This window comes from Rhineura floridana, chromosome 3 (genome assembly GCF_030035675.1).
Source record: "Rhineura floridana isolate rRhiFlo1 chromosome 3, rRhiFlo1.hap2, whole genome shotgun sequence".
In the NCBI taxonomy this organism is placed as follows: Eukaryota; Metazoa; Chordata; class Lepidosauria; order Squamata; family Rhineuridae; genus Rhineura; species Rhineura floridana.
This window is the reverse complement of record NC_084482.1, coordinates 132133122-132145594: the sequence shown is the minus strand read 5'-3', so window position 1 is coordinate 132145594 and position 12473 is coordinate 132133122. Positions and strand designations below refer to the sequence as shown.

Sequence of the window (12473 nt, the reverse complement as noted above, 5' to 3'; positions counted from 1 at the left end):
TATATACCGCCCGACTAGCGATAGCTCTCTGGGCGGTGAACATAAAATAGTATAAAAATACAATGAATAACAAAATAATATTAAAATACAATCAACAATACAATAAACATTATTAAAATTAGATCAATGTAACTTAAAATGCTTCAGAGAATAGGAAGGTTTTGACCTGGCGCCGGAAGGGAAGCAGAGTCGGCGCCAGGCGTACTTCCTCAGGGAGACTGTTCCATAGTTCGGGGGCCACCACTGAGAAGGCCCTAGATCTTGTCATCACCCTCCGGGCCTCCCTGTGAGTTGGAACCCGGAGGAGGGCCTTCGTAGCAGAACGTAGTGCACGGGCCGGTTCATATCGGAAGAGGCGTTCCGCAAGGTATCGTGGTCCCGCACCGTATAAGGCTTTATAGGTTAATACCAACACTTTGAATCTAGCCCGGAAACATATTGGCAACCAGTGCAAGCTGGCCAGAACAGGTGTTATATGCTCGGACCGCTTGGTCCTTGTCAGCAATCTGGCCGCCGCATTTTGCACTAGTTGTAGCTTCCGAACTGTCTTCAAAGGTAGCCCTACGTAAAGCGCATTACAGTAATCCAAACGTGAGGTTACCAGAGCATGTACCACTGATGTAAGGTCCTCTTTACTCAAATAGGGACGTAGCTGGGCTACCAACCGAAGTTGGTAAAACGCATTCCTAACCACCGAGGCTACTTGAGCCTCAAGTGAGAGGGAAGAGTCTAAAAAGACTCCCAGACTACGAACCCGGTCCTTTAGGGGGAGTGTAACCCCGTCCAGGACAGGGTATATATCCACCATCCGATCAGAGAACCCGTCCACCAACAGCATCTCAGTCTTGTCTGGATTGAGCTTCAGTTTGTTAACTCTCATCCAGTCCATTGTCGAGGCCAGGCAACGGTTCAGCAAATCGACAGCCTCACCTGAAGAAGATGAAAAGGAGAAGTAGAGCTGCGTGTCATCAGCATACTGATGACAACGCACTCCAAAACTCCTGATGACCTCTCCCAACGGCTTCATGTAGATATTAAAAAGCAGGGGGGACAAAACTGACCCCTGCGGGACCCCATATTGGAGAGCCCGCGGTGTCGAGCAATGTTCCCCAAGCACTACCTTCTGGAGACGACCCGCCAAGTAGGAGCGGAACCACTGCCAAGCAGTACCTCCAACTCCCAACTCCGCGAGCCTCTCCAGAAGGATACCATGGTCGATGGTATCAAAAGCCGCTGAGAGATCAAGGAGAATCAACAGAGTTACACTCCCTCTGTCTCTTTCCCGACATAGGTCATCGTACAGGGCGACCAAGGCTGTCTCAGTGCCAAAACCGGGCCTAAAACCCGATTGAAATGGATCTAGATAATCAGTTTCATCCAATAGCGCCTGGAGCTGGCCAGCAACCACCCGTTCCAAGACCTTGCCCAGGAATGGAACATTCGCCACTGGCCTGTAGCTGTTAAAATTGTCTGGGTCCAAGGAAGGCTTTTTCAGGAGTGGTCTCACCACTGCCTCTTTCAGACAGCCCGGGACCACTCCCTCTCGTAAAGAGGCATTTATCACTTCCTTGGCCCAGCTACCTGTTCCATTCCTGCTAGTTTTTATCAGCCAGGAGGGGCAAGGATCCAGTACCGAAGTGGTTGCACGTACCTGTCCAAGCACCTTGTCCACGTCCTCGAGTTGAACCAACTGAAGCTCATCCAACAAAACAGGACAAGACTGTGCTCCGGACACCTCACTAGGATCTACTGCTATAACTTGAGAGTCTAGGTCCCGGCGGATACAAGGCGGCTTACAAAAGAGCACCAGTATAAAAATACACAAATAAAACATCAATATCAATAAAACATCAATAATACATCAATAACAAGTAATTAACAAGAAAAGATGGTGACCGCGGCGGATGCTCGGCAGGGAGCTCCGCGTTTTATCTTTTAAAATACTACTTACCATCATTCCATCTGCCTGCCTGCCTATCTGTCAGCTACGGGTTGGTTGCTGCTGTGTACCTGCGTACCTGGGGTTCCATTGTCGTCCGCTGTCGCCCGTTTGCTGTCGTTGTGGACCGCTGCTGCCTTGTTTGCTGCCCGGGTCGTTGTGGCTGGGTCATTCTCTCCTTTGCCTGTCTGCCTCGGGGTGTGTCGTTGCCCGTCGTTGTGGCTGGTGTCGTTGGCTCGTCCGTTTTTGCTGCGGCCAGGGTGTCATCGTTGCTGTGCTGCCGCCGCCGCCGCTATGCGCCGTTGGAGTTCTGGGTGCCGGGCCTGCTGGCCTGGGAAGAGCACCGGCCTGTCGTCAGCGGTGAGAGCGCTGACGAGCCGGCTGGGTTTGGCGCACGGAGCTTAGGGCACCACGGTAAGCCTGGCCCCTGTGATGGTGAGAGCATCACGGAAGGGGTCCAGTCTCACAGCACAGAGACGTCGCGTGGAGTGGCTGGGGAGACGGGGAGAGACTCAGCTGGGGAGTGGAGAACGCTGCGTGGAGTGACGTCGGTGGAGCGAGACGGTCGGGGTGTGGAGAACGCCGTGGAGGCTCGAACGAATGCCCAGGGGCCGTGTAGCAGCCCGTCGGTGGTGAGAGCACTGACGGGGCTGGTTGGGCTCTGGGTGCATTTTGGGACAGCCCGGAGTGGAGTGACGACTACGAGAGACCGCCGCACGGAACGGTTCTATCATAGACATCCTGGCCTGGCGGTGGTGAGAGCACCGCAGGAGAAGGCCAGGTTGTCGGTGTGGTCCGGCTGGTGGCGACGGCGGCGGCAGGAGAACGTATGAGGGACATTTCCAGCACTGCTGACGATATCTCCTGTAGTCAAGGCTTGCTATGGAGGAGGGTTTTTAATGTTGTTGTTTATTGTTGTTTTTTGGTTGTATTTAATTGCTGCTGTTCGCCTGTTGGTTGTTGTGTGAATGAGATTGAGTGGATGTGTGTGAATATTTGTGTTGTTTGCTATTCTTAGTGTTTGTCATATTAGATTCATTTTAAGATGTGCCTGGGAGAACATACTCCGGCCCTAGTAAGGGGATTTTCGGGGCCCCCAATTAACGTAGTGACGGGTAATGGGAGGTATGGTGTTGGGAGGAGAACGTGCCAGGTAAGGGGAACTCGTCCCAGACAAGTTGTGTCTGTGCCTTGTTCCGGTTCTCCTCATATCCACAGGACTGCTGGTTGTACTGTCAGCCAGCTCTCGGATCTCCAGGTGCTGCTTTTAAATGCCAGGTCGGTTGCTAATAAAACTCCCCTTCTCCATGATTTGATCGTGGAGAAGGGCGCCGATCTTGCGTGTATTACCGAGACCTGGGTGGGTGAGCAGGGAGGAGTTGCTCTTTCCCAGCTGTGCCCACCTGGGTATTCGGTGCAGCACTGTGGTAGATCTGAGGGCCGGGGAGGTGGGGTTGCTGTGGTCTATAGGAGTTCTTTCTCTCTCACCAAGCACCCTGTCCAGATGTCGACTGGTCTGGAATGTCTTCATATTGTGCTGGGCCAAGGAGACAGACTGGGAATACTGTTGGTGTACCGCCCACCTTGCTGCCCAACAGCTTCCCTAGCTGAGCTGACAGAGATAGTCTCGGAGGTGTTGTTGGGGTCCCCCAGACTTGTGGTACTGGGGGATTTCAACATCCATGCCGAGGCTGTCTTGCTCGGGGCGGCTCAGGACTTCATGGCCTCCATGACAACCATGGGGCTGTCTCAAATTGTTACTGGCCCGACACATGTATCAGGACATACTCTTGATCTGATCTTCGCCACTGGTCATGGAGATGGTGATCTGAAGGTGGGGTATTTTTCATCTACTCCATTGTCATGGACAGATCATCGCTTGCTGAGTTTTAGACTCACGACAGCCCTTTCCCTCTGCAGAGGTGGGGGACCTATTAAGTTGGTCCGCTCCCGGAGGCTTATGGATCCTGGAGCTTTCCAGAGGGCTCTGGGAGTTTTTCCGGCTGATAGCACTGGTGCTCCTGTCGAGGCCATGGTTGATCTGTGGAATACGGAGATGACCCGGGCCATCGACATGATCGCTCCCGCGCGCCCCCTTCAGTGCCGAACTCATACAGCACCATGGTATACCCCGGAGCTGAGAGTGATGAAGCAAGCGAGAAGGAGGCTAGAGTGCAGGTGGAGACGAACTCCTGACGGATGTAATCATTCCTTGGTAAGTGCTTCCACTAAGTTGTACATAAAAGCGGTTAGGGCGGCAAAAAAGTCTTATTTTGCTACCACCATTAGATCATCCCTTTGCCGCCCAGCGGAGCTTTTTAGGGTGGTACGAGGGCTTCTACATTCTGGCTCTCATGATACTAAGAAAACATCGGAAGCCCGCTGCAACGAATTTGCGGAGCACTTCCAAGACAAGATTGCATGCATCCGTCGGGACTTAGACTCTGATGTTATGACAGATGAATCCATTGAAGTGTCCAGAGCGCGGCCTTGTCCTTTATTATTGGATGAATTTCAGTTGGTGCAGCTCGAGGAAGTGGACAAGGTGCTTGGAATGGTGCGGGCGACCACGTCTGCTCTGGACCCTTGCCCATCTTGGCTAGTGAAGACTGGCAGGGCTGTAACCGCCGGCTGGGCCAGGGAGGTAATAAATGCCTCCTTGAGAGAGGGAGAAGTCCCTGGTAGTCTCAAAGAGGCAATAATAAGACCTCTTTTAAAGAAACCTTCTTTGGACCCAGATGTTTTGAACAACTACAGACCGGTGGCGAATGTCCCTTTTTTGGGCAAGGTTCTGGAGCGGGTGGTTGCCAGCCAGCTCCAGGCGCTCTTGGATGAAACCGATTATCTGGATCCGTTTCAATCCGGTTTTAGGTCTGGTTTTGGCACTGAAACAGCCTTGGTCGCCCTGTATGATGACCTTTGTCGGGAGAGGGACAGGGGGAGTGTGACTCCGTTGATTCTCCTTGATCTCTCAGCGGCGTTTGATACCATCGACCATGGTATCCTTCTGGGGAGGCTCGCAGAGCTGGGAGTTGGGGGCACTGCTTGGCAGTGGCTCTGCTCCTACTTAGCGGATCGTCGCCAGAAGGTAGTGCTTGGGGAACATTGCTCGACACCCTGGACTCTCCATTGTGGAGTCCCTCAGGGGTCGGTTTTGTCCCCCATGCTTTTTAACATCTACATGCAGCCTCTGGGTGCGGTCATCAGGAGTTTTGGAGTGCGTTGCCATCAGTACGCTGATGACACGCAGCTCTACTTCTCCTTTTCATCTTCTTCAGGTGAGTCTGTTGATGTGCTGAACCGTTGCCTGACCGCGATAATGGACTGGATGAGAGCTAATAAACTGAAACTCAATCCAGACAAGACTGAGACACTGTTGGTGAGCTCTTTCCCTGCTCAGATGGTGGATGCTTATCCTGTTCTAGATGGGGTTACACTCCCCTTGAAGGAACAGGTTCGTAGTTTGGGGGTCCTTTTTGACCCTTCCTTGTCGCTCGAGGCTCAAGTGGCCTCGGTGGCACGGAATGCATTTTACCATCTGCGCTTAGTAGCCCAACTACGCCCCTATCTGGACAGTGATGATCTCGCCTCGGTTGTTCACGCTCTGGTAACTTCTAGACTGGATTACTGTAACGCGCTCTACGTAGGGCTGCCCTTGAAGACTGTTCGGAAACTTCAGCTAGTGCAAAATGTGGCAGCCAGGCTGTTGACAAGGACCAATCGGTCTGCGCATATAACACCTGTCCTGGCTCGCTTGCACTGGCTACCTATTTGTTTCCGAGCTAGATTCAAGGTGCTGGTGTTGACCTATAAAGCCTTACACGGTGTGGGACCGCAATACCTTGTGGAACGCCTCTCCCGCTATGAACCTACGCGTTCACTTCGTTCAGTATCTAAGGCCCTCCTCCGGGTACCAACTCACCAGGATGCCCGGAGGACTATTACTAGATCTAGGGCCTTTTCTGTGGTGGCCCCCGAATTATGGAACAGCTTACCGGAGGAAATACGCCTGGCGCCTACGGTTCTTTCTTTTAGGCGCCAGGTTAAGACCTGGCTATACTCCCAGGCATTTTAATGTTTAATGCTTTATGTTTAATGTTTTTAGTTTAATGTGTTCCTTTGTTACTGATTTTATTCTATATTGTATTTTAATCTCGTTTTGTACACCGCCCAGAGAGCTATTAGCTATGGGCGGTCTAGAAAAATGAAAATAAAACAATAAAACAATAAAACAATAAAAACAATACAATTTGTAATACATTTCAAAGTTAACACAAACTACCTCCCCCCTCACTTTGGCAAAATAGGTATTATAGGCATTGGGCTACTTTGCAAGGCTAGCCACACTCTCTCAGTCATAGTCCTATCCCCATAGTTCTGGGAGTGGCGCGGCCCTCTCAGCCCGCGGAAGCCAGGGCTCCCGCTTATGATGGCTTATGATGGCAGCGGTTCTGCCCCTGGAACCGCTGGTTCGCCTTGCGAGGGTACCAAAGGTGAAGTCCGATGGGGGGAGGCAGGAAGAGCGAGAAGCTGCCGGAGGCCTTTCCTCGCTGCAGCCTTCCTGCGTCCATTTCTCCTTGGTGCTGGAGACGCTGCCGCCTTTTGCTTGTTCCACGCACTTATTGAGCTTCTTCTGGCTGGGCCCGGCTCTTGCCAAAGGACTCCAGGTGATGGGGATGCCGCTGCCTCCCTTGCAGCCTTCATTGCTTTTGATTTTGATAAGCCGGTGCTTGGGGGAGATGTACTTGACGGCAGCAGCGTCAGGCGGGGTGGTGGCTCGCCTTTTGCTGAGGCAGGGCTGTCGTGCCTTTCCCTCGGTTGCCTCCACCATTTCTCAAAGATCTTAATTTTTATCAATTTATGAAACAAAGTTTTCAGGCCTTGCAATGTGAAAGCAAAGGCCTTGCAGAAGGAATGGATGAGGATAGGTAACATAGAAATATAGTAAAACTTTGTGTGAAGCTATTCCAGCTTCAAAGGGGGGTGTAATGGAGAATTTTTATATATCCATATATAAACATAGATATTAGAAAGTATATGTTTAAGAACTATAAGAAAATCGCAAGAAATAAAGTAACAGGCCCACAAGTCTATGAGACCCTTAAGATTCAGTGCTCACATTCTTCGGAGGGGCAAGAGAAGTTCAGCCTGAACTTCTGAACTCCTGAAATGAAGCAAACAGGCCTGTGTGTGATTAACTTTTGATTAATAAGTATGTTGTTTAGGGGCAAGTGGGCCTGTAGCAAATGTATTACTAGTAAAAGTTGTGCTGGTTAGGCTTGTCACATCAATAACAAAGGTGGAATGTTATGCTTGGTAGTCCATGGGTCAGGTACATTAGTCAAGGGGACAGGAGTATATTGGCAATATTAGTCAAAGGGACAGGTATACATTACAGTAGGGCCCCACTCATATGGCGGGTTACGTTCCAGACCGCTGCTGTAAAGCGGAACCCATTGAATAGAATGGCGCATGATGCCCAAAAACCACTGTAAAAGCAGAACAAGCGCTGTATGAGTGGGGCTTTAGTCTAATTGCGTCTAATTGAGACCACTGTATTAGCGAATCACTGTAAAGTGAATTGCTGTAAAGTGGGGCCCTACTGTAGTCAAGGAGATATGTGCTCATTTCAGTAATATTATTTGATTGGCTAGAAAATAATGTATACAGTGTAACTTTCATGTGATGCTTATGTGTAGCCCATTGATTGGGAAATGCTAATTTCTTTGTCCTAGAACTGTATAAAAGATCCATGCAGACAGTGCCACGTCGCAGTCCTCGCCACTTGCTCTGTTGAGGCTGACCGTTCGTATGCTCATTTCCAAAAAGGTCTACCTTTTTGCTGCAAGCCTGTGTCTTCAATTTCTTCAAGGTCCCCCGGTCCATAGGACCCCCAAATTCCCCGTCACTAACGCAGTGACAGAACATATGTGTGTCCCAGTTTAGAGTTGTGAAAGACCCCTGCAAAAGTCTCTGGGGCTTGGTACTTGAGATTATTATTAGCACTTTTTTGATGACACTAAGCTTTAAGAAAGGTTGTGAATGAGTTGTTACACGAGGTTGAAAGTAGGTGGCGATAATAGGACCTTATCTTGGCCTTGATTCGCCATTACACACCAGAAGAAGAAGACCCCTGTCTGAAACCCAAAAGAGCTAATTCCAGATAAAGTAACACTCAGCTAGATGGACCAATGGTCTGTCATGGTATATGGTAGGTGAGCAAGTGTGGTTAATTTGCAGCTTTTAAGAGCCAGATTTGCAGATGATACAATAAATTATTCAGGAGGATGGTAAAAACTCAAGCACACTGTAAAGAGATCCCGATGGATTTGTGTACACTGGGTGAGTGGACAACAAAATGACAAAGAGAGTCAATGTAAGTAAGTGTAAAAGTGATGCATGTTGGGGCAAAAAAAAATTAACTTTGCTTATGCACTGAACTAGCTATGACTCTCCATGAATTGTATGCTGCTGAAGGCTAGCTTCTGGGGTGTAACAGTGGAAGAGGGTTATTGCCTTCAAATCTGGCCATTGGGCTTCCTATAGGCAGCTGGTAGCAACTATTAGGAACCAGACATTCCACAAAATAGATATTTGATCTGATCCATAGGGACCAAATGTTCCTGTGCTGCTTACTATAGCAGTGGTGTAAATAGCAGTGCTATGCCATAGCCCTGTGTGGCAAAGTGTTGGACTAGGACCTGGGAGGTCAGGGTTTAAATCCCCACTCAGTCACTGCCTCTTGGCCTAACTTTACCTCACAGGGTTCTTGTGAGGATAAAATGAAGAAGGGGAGAACTATATATGCCACCAGAGGCATACACGTATTTCCTTGTAAAATTGCTTTCCCCCTGTATCTTTGACCAAAATAGAATGCTCTGAGATACTTACAATGTAAAATAATATTTTAGGACATAAAAACTTGAATCCAGACCAAATCTAATATCACAAAGGAGCATATAGAAGGAAGCATGATAGAGTACAATCTACAAACACCTCACAATGGGAATGTCTCTGGAGAATGTTAGAAAGCAGAGGGAGAGCAGATATGATAGGAACATAGGTAGTTGCCTTTTAGCGAGTCAGATCCTTGATCCATCTACCTCAGTATTGTCCCCACTGATTGGAAGCAGTTCTCCAGAATGTCAGACAGGGGTCACTCCCAGCCCTATCTGGAGATGGTGGGGATTGAACCTGGGACCTTCTGCATGCAAAGCAGCTGCAAATCTTGAGGCAGTGGTGTTACTATTAAGCATTTAGATTGGCTGAATATGCTGTCTTTCAAAAGTGCACCCCATCATGCGGTACCGCAGGGGTAGCTAACGTGTGGCCCTCCATATATTGCTGGATTACAGTGCCCATCAGCCCCTGAATATTGGCTGTGCTGGCTGGGACTCATGGGCTCAACTTCTGCTAGGTTCAACTTTCTTTAGAATATTTTGCTATTTGTAACTTTCTAATCTTGGTTTCTTTATTGTTGTCAGCACAAAAGATTAAGCTTGTTTTGGGAAGAAGAAAAGAAACAGTAGTTCAAATGAGTTAAATAATAAATTTGTCCAAGAGACATCGGAGATCAAAGTAAGGATGTAAATTATACAGCTACAAGAGTGGCTGTATACCATAGCCAGCATGGATGTTTCTCATTCCGCCATGTTAACTTGAAAATACCCCCCACTGCCATTCTGCTCCTTCCCATAAGCTCATTTCAAAACAAAATCATACAAATCTTACTGCTTTAACATGGTGAGGGGGTTTGAGAGTGTCGAAGAAGCTGAGAGCAATGCCGTCAGCAGTCTAGACCAAGAGGCTAGACTCCTAGCAGGGGCACCCAAGGCGGAATGGTCAAAGCTGAGACACCAGACTAAGATGCATCCAATCTCAGAGGACAGCAATGGTAAACCACCTCTAAATACCTCTTACCACGAAAACCATATGAACAGAGTACCCCTGAATTCAGAAATGCTTGCTTAATAACCCTGGTTTAACAGTCGGCCTCTCTTCCCATGACTGTTTAAAGTGGAATAAATGTGGAATAAAAGAGAGTGAAAATATTAAATATTAAGTAAATCTTAAGTTGCTCAAGTAATGAGGCAATGTAAATTCACCCTTAAAGAAAGTGTACCTTCTTTTGTGGTTTCACCATGTGATCAGAGGCACATGTTACTAAATTCTTCCAAATTACACAGAAAGTGGATTGGACTGTGAAAGACCAACCCAAATTGTGTTTGCATTTTTACAAATTTATAGGGCAGTGCAGTATCTTAGAGAGGAGGTCAGGTCTCCTGTTAGCTTAAAGTTTGATAGAAATATCTGTTGGCTATAGGTACATTCTTAAACAGCAAGGATTTTTTGCCTGTTAGTGAATTTCTGTTCTTTTTATTCCTGGAGGTAAGAAATGGATCCTGGGCAAGTTTGCTGAGAATAGATTGATCATTTGCATGCTTATTGCGTTCAATGGGAATTACTCCCCTGCCATTATGCTTCAGATAGGTGAAACTGACCATGGAGGAGGGGGGATGGGAGCAGGCAGGAGGGAAAGGGGAGGGGAGGGGAGGAGGAGGTCAGGTTTGATCATTTGCATGCTTATTGAGTTCAGTGGGATTTACTCCCATGCAGTCATGCTTAGTAGGTGAAACTGACCACAGGGGAGAAGGGGGAGGGCTGGAGTGGGCAGAGGAGGGAGAAGAGGGGAGGGGAAAGGCAGGTCTGATCATTTGCATGCTTATTGAGTTCAGTGGGATTTACTGTCATGCAATCATGGTTAGGATAGGTGACACTGAGCACAGGGGGGAAGAGGGTAGCAGAGGGGCAGGAGGGGGAGGGGATTGGAAGGCGACAGGTAGGAGGGGAGGGGAGCTTGGGTTATTTGCATGTTTATTGACTTCAGTGGGATATACTCCTGTGCAATAATGCTTAGCATAGGTGAAAATTATCTGAGGGAGGCGCAGGAAGGGGAAAGGAGGGAAAGGGGGATGGGAAGGGAGGAGGGGGGAGACTGGTTGGGTGGGCACTGGTGGAGGGAAAGTCCCTTTCCTTTCCAAAATGAAAACTTTGTTAATAGTATCAATTTTGGGGTGGGTCCTCTACCTTTTTATTCTTCAGCAGGCACGTATAGTCTCCCACCCAAATATAAACCAAAGTTGTCCCTGGCCACATCCATACCAGACACTGATTCCACTTTAAACAGTCATGGCTTCCCACAAAGAATCCTGGGAAATGTAGTTTATGAAGGGTGCTGAGAGTTGTTAGGAGACGCCCTATTCCCTCGCAGAGCTACAATCCCCAGAAGAGGGGCTGACTGTTAAATAAATTGACTGTTAAATAAATGTATGGTGTGAGTGTGGTCCTGATTAGCCAAACCATGCAGATGTTAGTCTGGCTTTTAGAACACTGACAGTTGGTTCTTATTGAGCATGCCTGCACTATCATAGACTCCAATGGTACATTTCTTAAATTAATTAAAAATCAGCCAGGATTTTTTTTAAAAAAAAATTTAAACTGCAGAAGATGAAGGTCAGAATATGGGGCAAGGTCAGTAATAGTATTACAGGTACTCTGTGAACATGGCTGATTTTTAATTTATTTCAACAAATTATGAGACCACTGAGAGAAAAAAATCCAACAGGGGTCTGGATTTTTTTCTCTTGTTTTACAGTTTGAACTCAAAATTCTCTGTAGTGTTTTTGTATCAAAACTTAGAGGGTTGTTAAGCAAGGGTTTCTGACTATAAGTTTCAGGACTATAAGTTTTGTAAGGTTTTGGTTTGCAATGATCTTATGGGAAGCAGCAGAATGGCATGGGGGGTATCTTCAATTTAACATGGCAAAATGTGAAAAATCCATGCTGACTATAGTATACAGCCACTCATGGCTGTATAATGATGAGAAAATACTGAAGATAAGTTCCATTCATTTGTAGGAGCAAAACCAAATTAAGCCTCAGGACACTTTAGCACATGTATATTTTTGTTAATCTTTAAGGCGCCTTAGGACCAGTTAAATTTGTACAAGCAGTCTTTGTAGCATGTTGAGACACTTATGAAAAGTAGAGTTTGCCCTTTGTAGGTTTACAATGAAATGTTGTCAAAGCCTTGCTTCCAGATTGCATTTTGACAGAGCAGTCCTGTACATGTCTACTCAAAAGTAAACCCCATTGAGTTAAACGGGGCTTATGTCTAGGTACCTGGATACCGGATTTGCAATCTAAATATTCTTAATGAGAAGTCTTACATTTTGTCTATTGCACAAAGAGTAACTCAGGGTAAACCTGTGAAAAGACAATAATGTGATGTGGCTACTGATTTGATCAGCTGTTCTTTTTAGGAAGAATGATTTCAACAAGATGTATGTATAAGGTGAGTAAAAGTGTCCATGCCGGAATGATGGCTTCAGCTCCTCAGCAAGCAAGGTTTTAGTTTAGACATTGTCAAGACAGCCATTTCTTCCCTTTCATTTAGACGTCTCTTCATTACCAATGAACTGAGAAATCTTTGTCATCTCAGATTCTAACTTACCACTGTCCAATCTACATAATT

The 12473-nt window shown here is 47.4% G+C and overlaps 1 protein-coding gene across 3 annotated transcripts in view; it reads left to right on the top strand.

Moving 5' to 3' along the window:
- The window catches only part of GLYCTK (glycerate kinase), a 34316-nt gene that overhangs the window by 1715 nt on the left and 20128 nt on the right, over positions 1 to 12473 (top strand). Inside the window, exon 2 of one of the 3 annotated variants that reach the window (XM_061617947.1) lies at positions 12262 to 12293. The exons of the other annotated variants lie outside the window; for them this stretch is intronic. The gene's annotated coding sequence lies outside the window, so the exon portion shown is untranslated. The remainder of the gene's footprint in view (positions 1 to 12261; positions 12294 to 12473) is intronic. 3 annotated transcript variants of the gene reach the window in all.